This window comes from Saimiri boliviensis, chromosome 2 (assembly GCF_048565385.1).
Source record: "Saimiri boliviensis isolate mSaiBol1 chromosome 2, mSaiBol1.pri, whole genome shotgun sequence".
Classification (NCBI taxonomy): domain Eukaryota; kingdom Metazoa; phylum Chordata; class Mammalia; order Primates; family Cebidae; genus Saimiri; species Saimiri boliviensis.
Window position 1 is genome coordinate 89099010 of NC_133450.1, and position 15860 is coordinate 89114869.

A 15860-nucleotide genomic window follows, 5' to 3' on the forward strand; every position below is an offset into this window, starting at 1 on the left:
TCAAAAGTCTCTGTCTGGGCTTCCTTTATTCCCTGATGTCCACCAGCTTCCACATAAAGCCAGCTGATCTACTTGCATCACATCTAGAAGTTCATTAATATAAACACACTGGGAGCACCCCAACTTCCTTTGTGAAATTTTCTTGGAAACATTCGCTTTGTTCTCATCCCTTCTCCTGCGTCCTGCCCTGCTTCTGTGGTTTGGATCTCTTTGCCTTGTCTGAATTCAATTCCAGGTCTGAATTCAATTCCAGGTCTGAATTCCCCCACAAGCTGTTGGATAGTGACCTTTGGTGTCTGGCTTGACCTTTTCTAGGATTGTAGCTTACACTCATCATCTGACTCACCCTATCCAGGCTGTTGTGGGTAAAAATCCAGAGCTGACTGAATTTAGAGCTCTTGGTTCTCACACCACCCTTGACTGGTTGGCTGATAAGTGTCTTGTTCACATATAAAAGGTGAACGAGATCTTCAAAACAGACATACAATCTATTAGGCTGGAACTCCACCAAATTCCGGCCAATGTGAACTTGGCACCATGTCCCCTACTCCCACTACTGCTGACACTCTTCCTCCTATGGTTCAATCACCTAGAACCACAATTCTACTCTCTTCTGACTCACAGATTCATCCTCCAGGTATATCTCTGCCCCTTTGCCTCATCCTACATTATATCACTTTTGCTAATGAGGCTGGTCCAAATCTAGCCCCCTTACATGGTCTGCTTATTGCTCTTCTCAGGGTCAACTCTACAGTTACATAAGCTTACTTGGACTTGATCTTATCAAATTTTGTCCCTTGTTCCACCTTTCTACACTGCTGAGATCTGATAGGCCTATTCCTGTGCCAGTCTGAGTTCAAGCAATGGCTAAGAAAGGCTTAATGATAAAGCTATCCTGAGCTTTACCAAATCACAGTAGTGGCGGGATTCTCAAAATCCCAAGATTTAATATTGCATGCTTTATATTTTCAGTTCCTAAAGGACTGGGTTCTTGGCAGTTTTTTCTCTTTACAGTACTTAGCACAGTGTCAAAAACATTTTTGAAGGATGAGTTTGTTGAGCAGTACTCTCTTTGTGGCGGCTAGAAACAACTTAAAAACAAGGAAATCCAGAGGTAGGATTAGCCTCAGAGGCTCCTGACAATTCAGAGAGTGCTATCAGAATTCTCTCATTCTCTGTGTGTACTTGGTTTGGGCCTCATTTGTTGTTACCATCCACAGGCTTCCTTCATTTAGCAGGAGGAGGGGATCATGGGCAAAGTCATGTTTATACTATTCCAGAATAGGAAGCCCAGGAGAAAGTGGGAGCTTGTCTCCCTTAGTCTCTACATGAAATGCAAAGAATCCTGCCCAACCGGGCATGAGATCATTCCTAAGTCAATCACCATGACCAAGGATCATGTGTACTAAGATCAGCCAGGCAAGGGTCATATGTCTTTTCCTATAGCCAAAGGGATAGCTTGTGTAATTAGCATCCTCTTTAGGACCTAATTGACTTGGGCATGGGCATTTGGCCAAGCAAAGGAATGCAAATCAGATGAAAATAACAGATGGTACTATAGCAGGTTGCCCTCAGTTCAGGGGTGTGTGTGTGTGTGTGTGTGTGTGTGTGTGTGTGTGTGTGTATGAATTTCTTAATCCATTGTTCAGAACCACATGAATTTCTTCAGCTGAATGTCTTTCTCACTCAGCAGGGGCACCAGAACTCACTCCTGTTTGCAGCCTTCATTCTGAACCAGTGACTCTCATTATATATCACATTTCCATCTGCTCCCACATACCTCGAAAGAGGTAACCGTCCAAGTCCATTGCTCATTCTCCCCACTTGGACCTTATCTTACTTTGCAGTCTTGATTCTCACCATTTTATACTTTACCATGATCTTGTGTCCTCTTCAGCAACAATTCTGGCTGGCTCTGGTCAATACTTCTCCAGCTCTGACTCAGCCCTTGTATCTTCCATGATTCTCTGGACCTCCCTAAATTAGTATCACCATTTGTGGATGGTATCAAGGGGTTTAACCATGACTCACACTTTCATAGGGCCATAAGCTCTGGCATTCTTTGCCTAGATATTTATCATATTAAGGAATTTCCAGATCCTTATTTGCACTTGAAGACACTGAATGATGCCTAAACTGTCACATTCTCTTTTTACTCTTCCCCCAATTGCTTCAAGCCAAATGTCCAGACATAGCTTCTGCTCTTATTGTTGATTTAGTTGTTTTTTGTCATCTTTAGGTTTGTGGTTCTGCTAAGGAGGAACCTAGCCTTTTCTTTCTTCTCCCCAACTGTCTCTTTGGCTCCTACTACCAAACGAATAAATTTTTTTCTTAAAAAATGTCATTAGTTGCCAAACATGTAGTTGTTTCTTCTGATGCTAACTTTTGTTACTGTACATGTGACATCTTTCTTCCCTTCTCTGCCTTTTTTCTCCATCGACACGTTTCTTAGAAGTCATGTGAGTACTCTTATCAGGCTGTTGGTGACTATATGAGGATAAAGACGATACATGCAAACTGAAGCCAAAGCAACTTCAAAGGGTGAGACAACCATTGTTGTCAGATTGGGCTCATTTGGCAAGTGTCACCATACCTGCCATAAAGGCCTGGTATTTTCATGGATACAAATGTGTGTCTGGGACAAAAGAACATCGAGTATAACCTGTTACTGAGCTGGCTTAGCCTCAGCCTGGGCCAAATTGGCAAGCAAAGTCTGTCTTCAGTGTCACAGAAGGTATAGTGCTTACAACGTGGAGCCGAGTCTTTCATATTATAAAGCCATTTTTGTGCAATGCTTAAAAACTTAAATTCTGTGGTCAGTAAAAATGGATTCATATCCCACGTCTGTTATTTACCAGCCTTACAATCACAGGAAAATCATTTAAGAATTTCAAACCACAGTTTTCTCATTTTTAAAGTGGTCATTCATTTATTCAGCAAATACTGAGTGCTTAGCATGGGCCAGACACAGTTCCAAGTGCTGAAGGAGCAGGAGTGACTGGAAATCCCTGCTTCCAGGGTTCTATCTCTAGTATGAGGACAGAAAATACATAAAATAATCAATCACATAGCATCTTAGAAGCTGGTAAGTGCTGTGAAGAAAAATCAAGAATGGTAGATAAATTTATACTACATTACCTCACATGAAATATAGAAATCTTATAACACTGTAGTTCTATTTGTCCCCCATTATTTATGCTATTCCTGTAATATATAAAACATCCACACACACCATAAACTTTTTAACATTGTGTTGCGGTCTTTCTGCTCCTTAGCTCAGCTAGGTCCAGGTTCTTGTCTCACAACCAGGAAGAATTAGGCACATAGGCACCATAGAGTGAATAGAGTAGAATTTATTAAGTGAAAGGAAAACTCTTAGCAGAGAAGGGACACAGGGGATGATTCCCCTACTTGAAGGTGGGAAAATTCCCTCTCTTGTGACTGGTCCAGGGACTTTTTTGGAGTCAGAATGGGAATTGCATGCTAATTGGTTTGTGAGTATGCCAAAACATTTAAAGCAAAGATACCACTCAAAGTTGGGCATGACAGTGTAGAAATCCAATTGGGAACAGGTAGGTAGTATGGCACCTTTAGAGTCTTGTCTGCTGATTTCAACATCTGAAAAACCTCTAGATAATTTTCTAATGACTGCTGTTTTTTTTTTTTTTTTTTTTTTTAATTGAACCAAGTCTCATTTTTTTGTTTCATCTGTCTAGTAATTTTTTTATTTAATTCTGGCCATTGTGGTAATGTATTATTGTATTACAATGAAGAGTCCTGACTCAAACTCCAAACTTGGTCTTTCCTGTAGTGAAAATAACCTGATATTCCCTCTCAGTACTTTTAGCTTCTATATGCTGTTTTTTTGGGGGGGGAGGGGGGAGGGTGTCCTATGATCCCTCTGCAGCTCCCTCATTTTTGGTGTTTCTTCTTTAATTTCCAAGCCACTCTGACTCTGCCTGTACAAAATTTTGTCCTCTGACATGCCAATTCACCAAGTCTGTGGCTTTCTCTAGCCCTACCTCATGTGGAATGGGGGTTCCCTCAGGTAAAAAGTTACAAAAATGCACACATTATTACATATAATTCCTGTCCTTCAAGGGTCAAAAATTCCATACAGTTTCCTTTTATACTTGGTTGCTCTCCAGTATTTTCCACTGTGTTTTAAAAACATTTTTTCCACATTTAAAACTGCTATCTGTGGAAGGGATAATTCGACCAAGTTTTCTACTAGTATCAGAAGCAAGAATACAGTTTTGAACATGTTAGGCTTGACATATTTACTGAACATTCATGTTAAAACACTGAGTAGGCAGTTACAGTATACAACTGTGGAGTTCAGGGTAGAGATCTGGGCTGGAGCTATACATTTGGTAGGCATCAATATATAGATTCTATCTAAAGCTGTAAGACTGGGCAAGATCACCAAAAACCTGAGTACAGAGAAAGAAGAGAAGAAATGCAAGGACTGAGACTTGAGGGTCTTCAAAGTTTAGAAGGTTTCGAGATGAACTGACAAAGTAGATTGAGAAGGAGTGGCAAATGAGGTAAAAGAAAACCATGCAATTGTAGCAACCTGGATTCCAAGTGGAAAAAGTTTTAATAGAAGGAAGTGATCAATTGTGTCAAATTCTGCTGATAGGGCAAGTAAGATGAGAACTAAAATGGATTATTTGATTTAGCAATGTAGAGGTCATTGATGACCTTGGTAAGAGCAGTTTTAGTAGAGTGCTAGGGGTAAAAGCTTTACTAGAGTGAATCATAAAAGCAATTGCCAACTTCACGAAATTATTGTAAGGATTTATGTGACAAATCACAAATTATCTTAATATATAAAGAGCTCATAAAATTAATGAGGAAATAGGAGGTTATTGTTTAATGGATACAAAGTTTCAGTTTGGAATGATGCATAAGTTCTGGAGATGGATAATGCTCATAAATGCACAACAATGTGCCAGTGAATTGTACTGTTAAAAATGGTAAATTTTGTGTTATGTATATTATAGCACAATTAAAAAAAGAAAATGGCAATCCATAAAAATAAGCAAAACATGAGTGTGCAAAAAAACACGAATAGCTATTGAACATATGACAAGACTTCTAATTAATAATTAACTGGCTAATTTAAGAAATGTAGATTAAAATGGACAAGTGGTACATGCTACCTATCACATTGGCCACTTTGAAAAACTGTGATAATATACTGTGCTGGTAAAGAGATGAGGAACAGTACTATTTGTCACTATTAGGAGAATGCAAAAAGGTACAGTGTTTTTAAAGAGCAATTTGCCAATATCTATCAAAATTAGAAAGGTATATACCATTTAATAATTCCATATGTTGATGTACGTATATATTCATACATAATTTAAATATATCTACACACAAATGAAATTACATATTTAAAGAGATATTTTGGCTATACTGCTTTGAGTAGCCATAGATTAGATAAATCAATCACGGTATAAACACGTAGTGGAATTCATGATTTCTAGGTAATACTTAAAGAGAAGAAGGCTGATCAACCCTGTCAGCTAAAACAAAAAAAAAAAGTAAGGTACAGAACAAAACATACAGTGTATTAGAATACAGATGAAGCAGAAAATAAATATATACATATATGTGTAAATATACACACACTCAAATATGAATATACATAATCCTAAAACAGCTCTGGAAAGATTTGGGAGAAACTAGTACCGCTTTTCATCTATGTAGGAGAAAAGACTGCAGGTCTGAGGTATGGGGGAGACTTGCTGTTTACTATATGTCTTTCTATACTTTAAAAAAGTGAAGTTGTTTTTCTTTTTTATTTGAGACAAAGTCTTGCTCTGCTGCCCAGTCTGGAGTGCAGTGGCACGATCTTGGTTCACTGCAACATCCACCTCCCTGGCTCAGGCAATTGCTGAGCCTCAGCTTCCTGAGTAGCTGGGATTACAGGTACATGCTACCATGCCTACTGATTTTTTTTTTTTTTTAATGTGTTTTCACCATGCTGGCTAGGCTGGTCTGGAACTCCTGGTTTCAAGTGATTCACCCACCTTGGCCTCCCAAAGTGCTGAAATTATAGGCATGGGTCACTGCGCCCGGCCAAAATAGTGGTTTTTGTTTTAACCATGTACCTACATTACTCTTTAATGTTTAAAAAACTTTATTAAGAAGTGTAACACACATCATAAGTGTGCAATTTGATAAATTTTCACACCCTAATGTAATGAGCACAGGAAATTTACCAGTACCCCTGAAACCCTTCTTTCATCCTATTCCAACATTACTGCCCAACGGATTATCTTTTCATTTGAATGGAATATTTAGATATATTTCTTTCAATGCCTAGAGCTAATCATTATCTAATTCTTCACGACTGGACAAAGGACAGAATGTTTTTAATTCTTTGTCTCTTCTTCATCTTCCATAAAATATTATCTGAGAATTCAATTCTCTATTGTTACTGCTACTTTTAAAACATTGAGAATAGCTTATATAGATTAACCACTTTCCTGGCTCACCCCTGCTTCTTATATCTCCTATCTTTTTATAGGGTTCTACAGTAATGTTTGATATTCTTTTCATCTGTCCCCTTTCTCATTCCATAGTTTGGAAATTTTCTACCTCATAATCTAAACCTTGCTTACCATGAGAGAATCCGAAAGTAACAGAGATTTGCTTTCCCAGGCTGCCTTGCAGCCATGGGCCGGGTCTGCCAGTCAGATACACTCTCCCTAAGGAGGCCAAAATCTGTCTTGATGATGGGAGGTGCCAGCGCTGGCAGCCGCTTTTGGTCTCCAGAGACCACAGGGGTGGTTGTTCCAGTGGGAGTGCCACTCGGTATGTTTCCGAGATATTTCCATGGTTATGTGATCAGAACTTGTATCCACAGTTCATTTTACTGCTGTAGAAAATTTACATAGTATGAATACACTGTAGTTCATTTTTCCATTTTGCTACTTAGGAACATTTGAGTTGTTCAGGTTTTCTGTTTTTTAATTACAAAAAAATGCAACTTCCAACAAACATCAAACACATTTCCTGGTGCACATGGACAAGGAATTCTCTCTTACACACTGAATATTCATACACTATCTCAGAAAACTAAATCATAATACATAGGAGTGGAGTCAAAAAAAACTGATAGAAATTAGATTACCCATATAAGATAAACATCTGGCATCACCATCATTATCTCCGTTAGAATTCTGGACTAATCAACTAAAATCTAGTCCCCATGCCACCATTGCCCTTATAGTAGGGAGGGAATATATATCCTGTATCAATTTCAGCAAAATGTCTATTCTCATCTCTTTTGGAGAATCTGAGAGATTTCTGGTATCATCCTCTAGACCAGTCTTTTCCAGTGACCTGCACTGGAGAGATCTCTAGAGAATGCCCTTTTGCACATCAAGAATTAACACAGTACTGCGAGTTGCCTTTGCTCAACATAAGAGGAATTTGAACAGGATATAAATAATGCTTTAGCACAAATAGACAAGTTTCTAGTAGCTGAATTTTATGACTCATTGAAATAGTTGAAGGGAATGTGGTTTTTTTCTTCTCCTTCCCCTTCCCCTTCCTCCCTTCCCCTCTTCCCCCATCCCCCCCCACCCTCCCTTCTTCCCTTCTTCCCTCCCACCCTCCTTCCTCCCCTCCTTCATAAATGATACCATCTCTGCAGCTGCCTTTTACAGATCAGGCATGTATTCCCTGAGAGCATTCTGAAAAAAACTGTTGCTTTGAGATCATTTGCATTTCTAATGGAAAAGAGGCAAGACATTCCAGGAGCTGAATCCTAGTGCAAGTTGGGCTTGGGAAAATGCTTCAGGCAATAGTATTTTTTCAATTCTGTATTGGGAAAAACCTAAAATGTACTTAGCCAAACACTCTGAGCCCTGAGGCACTCAAAGCAAAATGTAATCCATATGTTTCTGATTCATTTCACTCACCTCAAAGGCTTTCCAGAGTGGAGTTTCACTGCTCAGAAGTTTTCAAACTGTTCAACTTTTCTCTTTCACCACAATAAAAAGGGCTCATCTACTGAATCCATTTCCCAAAAGATAGTAATATTCAGGCTCAGTATTTAGGACTCGATTTCTAGGGTCCCACATGCAATGGAATATATTTTGCAACCTTAAAAATCTGTCCTTTTTTGTTTCAAATAGAAGCACCATAACGTTTTATTTTATTTTTTTATTGAGACAGAGTCTCACTCTGTCACTGAGGCTGGAATGCAGTGGCATGATTTTGGCTTAATGCACCCTCTGCCTCCTGGGTTCAAGCAATTCTCTTGCCTTAGCCTGCTGGATAGCTGGGATTACAGGCGTGCACCACCACACCTAGCTAATTTTTGTATTTTTAGTAGCAACGGGGTTTCACCACATTGTCCAGGCTGGTCTCAAACTCCTGACCTCAAAGGGTCTGCCTGTCTTAGCTTCCCAAAGTGCTGGGAATACAGGCGTGAACCACTGCACCCAACCCACCTTAATCAAAAGCTACAAAAAGGAAGAGAAAATGTTACGCTAAGGAATGATTTTGTTTTAAAGATACAGTTTTTCTCAAGATTAAGAGAGAGCTGAAATTTCCTAATTTGGTACAATTTCTAATTCACTTATATGATGGTGATTACACTTAATATTGTTCTCTTTTCCTCCTTCCTTTCCTCCATCACCCCCTCCTCCCTTTGACACAAAAATTGTGCAATTATACATCCTAGGTAGAAAATATTTTGGTCCCTTATTTGAACATGTTACAGATAATCTGATCTCTTGTTTCTCTTAATTGGAAAAGGTAGTCTCTGTATACACTCTGTAAAATCTAAGGGGATGTACAGAACAAAGCAGATCCCCAAAATATGTTAGCTATTAAGGGAATTGAACAGAAATAGCACAGAGGATGAGCAAGAAAGCCCAGGATGGGACTTGAATTTAAGGAGGAATCTGGCCAATATATTTAAAGGATTCGAACTCTGAGCATCAGATTGCTGAATGCTAATCTCAGGGCAGAAACTGCTTGCTTTCGGGCCCATTTTATATAATCTGCTACTTATATTTGCCATTTCACTTAATAAAAAATAGCCAAGAGAGGGTGTTCAACCGTCTGCTCTTCCGTCTGCATACACAGTTAGAACATTCTGATTAAACTGACTAGTCATTACACACAGTGAGACAATTTCATCAAATAACTAGTTAATTCTGTCAGCATCCTTAAGTATTTTTTTTAACTGAATTGAATTTCTACCAAATTGAAACCTGTCAAGTTAATCGAACTAGTTGCAGCTTAAGTAAAATTATTCTAGTAAGCACAGTAATTAAATTTTTTATTATACTTCAAGTTCTGGGATACATGTGCAGAACACGCAGGTTACATAGGTAAAAAGTGCCATGGTGGTTTGCTGCACTCATCAACCCGTCATCTATGTTAGGTATTTCTCCCAATGCTATCCCTCCCCTATCCCCCAAACCCAGCACAGGAGCCAGTGTGTGGTATTTCCCTCCCTGTGTCCATGCGTTCTCAATGTTCAACTCCCACTTATGAGTAAGAACATGTGGTGTTTGCTTTTGTGTGCCTGTGTTAGTTTGCTGAGAATGATAGTTTCCAGCTTCATCCATGTCCCTGCAAAGGACATGAACTTGTCCTTTTTTATGGCTGCATAGTATTCCATGGTGTATATGTGCCACATTTTCTTTATCCAGTCTATCACTGATGGGCATTTGGGTTGGTTCTAAGTCTTCACTATTGTGAACAGTGCCACAATAAACATACATGTGCATGTGTCTTTATAGTGGAATGATTTATAATCCTTTGGGTATATACCCAGTAATGGGACTGATGGGTCAAATGGCATTTCTTGTTCAAGATCCTTGAGAAATTGCCACACTGTCTTCCACAATGGTTGAACTAATGTACACTCCCGCCAACAGTGTAAAAGCATTCTTATTTCTCCCTATCATCTCCAACATCCGGATAACTACGGTTACATTGAAATGCTTTGCAATGTACCTGAAATATTACTCTATTTACAAAATCATGTTCGTGGGTTGCTAGATGTTAATTTAGTGGGAAGGCACTATTTTTCTCCTGTGTAGCCAAATTTAGGATCTGAGTATATTTAACACCATTTTTCTCAGTTAGCACCCAATTCCCTTTCTATTCTACACCCATCTCAATACATTTAGCTTCAGAAAAATGTTTAGATTTCTCACTGAGAAATTCCAGACCCTGATGTACATGTCTAGCACTATTTCCCCCTACAAGACCTCGCCCAGACACATGGGTGGATTCTCTATTCTGGGCATGAGCATATCAGCCTCTGCATTTCTTACCCTGACCCACTGCTGAAGTTGCCTCCTCCATCTGGCCTCTCCTTCCTCTCCCCTTTACTCATATGACTTATTCACCTTTAAGACCTTCATGTTCTACTTCATCAAGACGGAAGCTTTTTCTTGTCTACTGGTCTACAAATTTCTCCCTTTCCTGAAATAGATCAGTATTTTCCACTTGTGCCCCTCATTTGGTAATCACATTCTATCCATTATTACTGGACATGTGTCCCTCATCTGGTAATCACATTCTATCCATTATTACTGGACATGATCACATACATTTTGAATTTTTACCCTTTTCTTCCAACTAGATTGAAGCTTATTGACAAAAGAATTAGTGCCGTATGTTTTGGATAAATACATGATAACAAACCCAAGTTTTTATCATCATCATCATCATGATCACCATCATGTACTATTAATAATACTTTACATTTGTTTTAACTTTTGTTTTAGGTTTGGGGGTACATGTGCAAGTTTGTTATATAGGTAAACTGCATACCAAGAGGGTTTGTTATACAGATTATCTTATACACAGGTACTAAGCCTAGTATCCCACAGTTATTTTTTCTGCTCCCCTCCCTCCTCCCACTCTCCACCCTCAAGTAAGCCCCAATGTCTGTTGTTCCCTCATATTCATGAGTTCTCATTATTTAGCTCCCATTTGTAAGCGAGAACATGTTGTATTTGCTTTTCTGTTTCTGTGTTTGCTAAGGATAATAACCTCCAGCTCCATTCATGTTCATGCAGAAGACATGATCTCATTCTTTTCTATGGCTGCATAGTATTGAATGGTGTATATTTACCACATTTTCTTTACCAAATCTGTCACTGACTGGAATTTAGGTTGATACCATGTCTTTGCTGCATTATGAACAGCGCTGGACTGAACATTTACATGTATGTGTCTTTATGGCAGAATAATTTCTGTTCCTTTGAGTATATACCCAATAATGGGATTGCTGGGTCGAATGGTAGTTCTGTTTTTATCTCTTTGAGAAATTGCCATACCGCTTTCCACATTGGTTGAACCAATTTACACTCTCACCAACAGTGTTCTGGGATAAATCTGCAGAACATGCAGGTTTGTTACATAGGTATACCTGTGTAACCTAAAAGGGAACATGTGTTTTCTCTACAACCTCACCAGCATCTATTACTTTTTGACTTTTTAATAATAGCCATTTTGACAGGTGTGAGATGGTATCTCATTGTGGTTTGCATTTCTTTCATGATGAGTGATGTTGAGCTTTTTTCATGTGCTTGTTGGCTGTATGTATCTCTTTAGAAGAGTGTTCAGGCCTTTTGCCCACTATTGTTTTTTTCTTACACATTTATGTTCCTTAAAGATGCTGGATATTAGACCTTTGACAGATACATAGTTTACAAATATTTTCTCCCATTCTGTAGGTTGTTATTCTGTTGATATTTTCCTTAGCTGTGCAGAAGCTCCTAAGTTTAACTGGATCCCATTTGTTAATGTTTGCTTTTGCTGTGATTGCTCTTGGCATGTTTGTCATGAGTTGTTTGCCTGTTCCAATGTCCAGGATAGTGCTGCCTAGGTTGTCTTTCAGAGTTTTCATACTTTCGGGTTTTATATTTAAGTCGTTAATCCATCTTAAGTTGGTTTTTGTATATGGTATAAGGAAGGGGTCCAGTTTCAATCTTCTGCATATGGCTAGCCGGTTACCCCAGCACCATTTATCAATTAGGGAGTCCTTTCTCCATTGCTTGCTTTTGTCAGCTTTGTCAAAGATCAGATAGTTGTAGGTGTGTGGCTTTATTTTTTGGCTCTTTATTCTGTTCCATTCATCTATGTGTCTCTTTTTGTACCAGTATCATGCTGTTTTAGTTATTGTAGCATTGTAGTATAGTTTGAAGTTGGGTAGCAAGATGCCTCCAGCTGTGCTCTTTTTGCTTAGGCTGCCTTGGCTATTTGGGCTTTTTGTTTTTATATAAATTTTAAAATAATTTTTCTATTCCTATGAAGAATGTCATTGGTAGTTTGATAGGAATAGCATTGAATCTATAAATTACTTTGTGTGGTATGATCATTTTAATGATATTGATTCTTCCTATCCATGAGCATGTGATACTTTTCCTTTTGTTGTGTCACCTCTGATTTACTTGAGCAGTGTTTTGTAATTCTCATTACAAAGATATTTCACCAAACTGGTTAGCTGTATTCCTAGGTATTTTGTTTTATGTAGCAATCACGAATGGGATTATATTCCTGATTTGGCTCTCAGCTTGGCTACTGTTGGTGTGTATGAATGCGAGTGATTTTGTATATTAATTTTTGCATCCTGAAACTTTGTTAAAGTTGTTTATCAGCTGAAAAAGCTTTTGGGCCAAGGCTATGGGGTTTTCCAGAAATAGAATCATGTCATCTACAAACAGGACTAGTTTGACCTCTTCTCTTCCAATTTGGATACTCTCTATTTCTTTCTCTTGACTGATTGCTCTGGCCAGGACTTGTAATAATATGTTGAATAGGGATGATGAGACAGGGCACCCTTGTCTTGTACCCATTTTCAATAATAACTTAGGTTTGAATGGTGATACATATATCATTATGTTAGAACCATCTAAAATGAGAGTTCTATTTATTCTCACAATACCTTTTTGAAATGACAATATGATGACCATTTCACAGAAGAGGAAACAAAAACCTTGTGACTTGTTCAATTTCTTATTGTGTCAGAGACAGGATTCAAAGGCTAATTTTCTTTTGGTGGTGGCGGGGCAGGGGCGGGGAGATTAAAATTACGTCCATTTCACAGAGGAAGAAACAAAAACCTTATGACTTGCTCAATCTCATACTGTCAGTGTCAGAGACAGAATTCAAAGGCTATTTTTTTTTTTTGTTGGTAGGGGGAGGGGAGATTAAGATAAATCACAATTTATTTTAACTCCTAGATAAATCTGACAAAAGGAAGCTATTTAAAATCACTAAATGAAGATGAACACATCTTCCTAGTTGAAAACTACTATTATTCACTAAGCATACGCTTTCCATTATTGAAGCATTTACTGATATCGTACCATGTAAGCCTCATCAAGTTCCTGAAAAGTGACTATTACCCACCTTTACAGCTGAGGAAACTGAAGTTTATAAATTTTAATCGCCTAAAATCACATAACAGTAACTTGTAGTCTAGAGTAATCTTAGAGGGCCTGATTCCAAAACACACACTCCTACCACACTGTGTGGCTTTGCTAGAACCCTAGAGCAAAAGGAAAAGGAAGAAAAAAATCGTACAACACACTGCAGAATATCTGCTCAGAGACAATACATATATTCTTACATTGAAAAGTAGGTTCATTATCTCAGTTACAGATTCATCGATTGTATTATTGTTTAATTGTCATGTTTTGCTCACTGATTTTAACTGATTTTGATACCTATTTGCTTTACACTCCCTATGCTCTGAAAATAGATGTGAGACTTTTGCTTTCAGCTACAATGTGTGTAAGTTAAAAATGCATCTTGTAAATCCTAGAGCAAATGCTAAAATTCAAAAAAAATAGAACAAAGTTATAATTAGCCAATAGTAGAAACAAAATGGAATTATTAAACCAACTCTATTAGTGCAAAAGAATTTAGGAAAAGAAGAAAAGGATAAAGAACAAATGGGAAAAATCAGAAAAAACAAAATATTAGATTTAATCTAAATGCATTGCTAATTTTATTAAATGTAAATGCTCAAAATACTCCAACTGAAAGACAGAGATTGTCAGACTGGATAAAAAAGCAATTATATGTGGTCTAAAGAAATGTACTATAAATATAAAGATACAGTTTAAAAGTAAAAAGTGAAAATGATACCACACAATTCTTTAACTTTTTGTATTTTTTTTTCTAGTTTTATGTCCAATTCTCTGGGCCTGCTTTGTTTCTCAGTCATGTCGTTTCATGGGAGTAGTAAAGAACTCCAAATATTATCCAGACCTTCTGTTTAGTTATTAACCAATCTGCTACTCAATGAAACTAAGAAGGAAAAACCTGTCAGCTGTTTAATATGAACAGGTATTGATGTTTCCTCTAGGGAAACAAGAAAATACATATTTATATAAGTATGTTTAATTTTTAAACAAATTGTTTTTGAATGATTAAAATGATGGGTGATCACTGAAGAAAATCTGATTATCTTGATAAACAGAAAGAAGAAATTAAAATTATCCAACATTATGCCATTTATAAAGAACCACTTATATTTCAGATATTTCTCTTTTACCAAAATCAAGCATATGTTTTACAAAAAGAGACAAAATTTATTTCAACTTTAAAACAAAATGTGTATATATTTTCATGTAAATATATCTTCCAAAATTCTAATGATTATTAATTAGTCTCTCATGTGTTATATTGTAATTTATAGCAACAATAATTATAGCTAATGTGTACTGAACACTTACTACCTGCCAGGCAACATGCTGAGCTTTATATTATTTATTTGGTCCCTATCACCATATATTTATGTGAGTAACATTAACTGCCATGATAATGTCCTTTTATATTGTAATTAGGCCAAGTTACATTGTATTATAGTAAATGTTAAATTTTTCTTTGGAATTGGCTTGGCTTTACACTACTCCTTCTACCTCTAAAATGTTGTATCTTTTTATTTCTAATTCATGTGTCCACCCAATACAGCATTTCACCTGTTGGATGTATCTATGACAGTGTTATCCTCAATTGTAATACAAATTGAATTTTACACACTGATACAAATTTAGTGAATGTTGTGAGTGCTTCAGCATTTCACTGTGGTACCCCATAACCTTTTATATTGTGTCACTAATTTGTGTCCACATTTTTTGCTATTTTGGGCAATGTCATGATGAACATCCTTATGGGTATATAAGTAAAGTGAATTATGCTCACACCACGTGCCTGACGTCTAGATGTTCTCACTCCCTCTCAAGACCTGAACTATGCATTAAAATACTCTGTAGTGCTGAGTATAAATCTAATTCATTGGTGTGTGGGAGTGAGCTTCTGATGACTTGTAAGAGCTGCTGCTGTGCGTCTTTTCTACACTCAGCATCACATTTACAATACATTGCAATCAGCCGTGGAGAGAGTATTTGCACCAGAGAAATCAGCAAACACCGTAAGTCAGGAAACTTTATTTGGAGGGCATATTGTGAAACATTTACCAGCACATCCCTGGCCTCACTGATGAGCTGAACAGGTAATCTTGTATGCAGCACTACACAGTGACTCAGTTGGCATAATTCCTAATCAATATAGTGTTGTCCACTAGCCAAGAAGTCTGCAACACGGCAGTGATGAATGTATAGAATGGCCCAAGGTCGCACAGCCAGTAAATGGTAGAATCAGAATTCTAACCCCAGGTGTTCCCTGTCTCCAAAGGCACAGGTTCCTCTGCTCTACCTTTACTGTTTCAGGAAGGGGTAGGGCCTGGAGACAGACTGCTTGGCTTTGTCTCTTGACTCTGTGACTGTGGGCAGTAATCACTTCTATATCCCTAACTTTCCTCATCTGCCAAAGAAAACTAGGACAGTACCTATGTAATT